Source organism: Coffea arabica, chromosome 8e, assembly GCF_036785885.1.
Source record: "Coffea arabica cultivar ET-39 chromosome 8e, Coffea Arabica ET-39 HiFi, whole genome shotgun sequence".
NCBI lineage: Eukaryota > Viridiplantae > Streptophyta > Magnoliopsida > Gentianales > Rubiaceae > Coffea > Coffea arabica.
The window spans coordinates 31,103,247-31,105,059 of NC_092324.1; the positions used below are offsets into that span (position 1 = coordinate 31,103,247).

Here is a 1,813-nt window from a genome sequence, read left to right on the forward strand (position 1 = left end):
TCTGGCTGGGTTTTCTGCATTTTTGACCTAGTTGTGCTAGGATTTGGACTGAGAGGCCTTCTACATTGTTGTAGCCCTGTTTCATAGCTTCGAGATGGTGGGTCTTTCGCCCTCATCCGATAAGCGTAGCGTATTTTGTGCCATTACCGCTTTTGGAGGCCAAAAACTATTTTTGTCGTTGGGACGAATGAGTTCCAATGCTTGATTTTCTGGTTTGCTATTATGCTTGTTTATGCATATGAAACCCTATTGGGTTATAATTGGCTTGGCTTTGTGACTCGTTATCGAGTCTTATGGTAATTGTTCACTTGTTCTAGGAGGAAACGGTGGTGCACGACGTTCGTTTAACGACGGTGCATGAAACATCATTTTCTCACTTGGTGAGTATACTACTCACTTAATTGTTACTATGTGGCTTTGCTAAATGTATATGTGATGCCTTGAAGGCTTACTTGGATATTGGAATTGATTAAGGTGAGGGTGTACTTGACCGCCCTCACCCCTTTTGATAGTATCACTGATTGGCTACCGTTTTACTGCATTACTGAACTTGATATACTGGATACTGAATTCCATTCTTGGAAACTGATTTGGTGTCATTTGGGCGAATGTCCAATGGCTTCACTGTATTACTGAGCTCAACCCCGTTTGGTAGTCAATTGGATCGAGCCGGCGAGGGCTTGGTCGTGAAAATTGTCATGCCACGGGGACTGTACTGAGGAACCTTGTGGTAATGAGACCTTTGGTTCCGGTATACTCGAGTATTACCAAAATGACTGAATGGAGTGCGGGCCCGGTTGGGGTATGTTGGGTGGAAGGAATGGAAGTGAAGTGAGGTCTACGGTTTGGTACTTTTAACATTGACGGAGGGTCAATGAGTGTGGATCAAGAATGTAAGCGTGGAAATGGGCTCTTGAGAGCCGACCGTATCCTTTCACTGAATTGCTTTACTTCGAAATTGTATACTTGACTTGAATGGTTATGCTTATGTGATCTTAACTGCTATTGTGATAGTTGCTCACTGAGCTTTAGCTCACACCGTTCCATTTGTTTTCCTTACAGGAAAATGAACACTTTTGGAAAAGATTGTAATAGTTGAATGACAAGTTGAGCTCATGTACATGTATTTTGAATAGCTCCTTGAGGGTGAAACCCTAAGTGTTTTGTTTCCTCCAATGTTTGGTTTGTAATTGGTTATTGTACATGTATGGATTAGTTGGATATTTTGGTATGCCGATTTGGCTTGGAATGTTGGATTTCAATGTATATATGCTTGGTTGATGTTTGGCTGAACTTTGAATCGATTTGGATTTCAAACGGCAAAAGGAAAATTTTGAACGAAAAGTCACTGGACTGAATCCGGCCAGATTCCGGCCGGATTCTGACGTGGCCTGCACTATTCATCTTCGGCAAATTTTTTCGTTTTTTTTATTTTGACTCTTTTGACTTGTTTACGTGCAATGGGATGTTCCGGAACGTTATAGATCGACGTAAACTGTACCGTAGTCCTGGCGAGAGCTGGGCAGGCAGTCCGCTAACCCCTTTGGTTCGCCTTAGGGGAAAGTGGGGCTGTCACAGCGCCCCATTTTTAAATAAAAAATAATGATGAGTTTTTAGGAAAAAATGAATTTCAATTTTATTTTTGATTTGAAAAATGATTTTTGATTTAAAAAGAAAAAGGGCCTAAATGGGGTTTGTAATGCGACGATGTGGGCCGAAATTATAGTTTAAAAAGGGTTTTTGAAATAAAAATCGGAGTCGCCACTTGGTATCGAGTTAAGGTGTACCAAGTCCCCTAAAAATGAATTTTCAA

At 41.1% G+C, this 1,813-nt stretch overlaps 1 long non-coding RNA gene across 1 annotated transcript; it reads left to right on the plus strand.

Moving 5' to 3' along the window:
* Positions 1 to 313: 313 nt before the first annotated feature.
* On the plus strand, positions 314 to 1,293 carry LOC113703654 (uncharacterized). The gene is made up of 2 exons (XR_003451502.2): positions 314 to 380; positions 1,063 to 1,293. It is a non-coding gene; the product is annotated as an uncharacterized lncRNA (long non-coding RNA).
* The last annotated feature ends 520 nt before the right edge of the window (positions 1,294 to 1,813 follow it).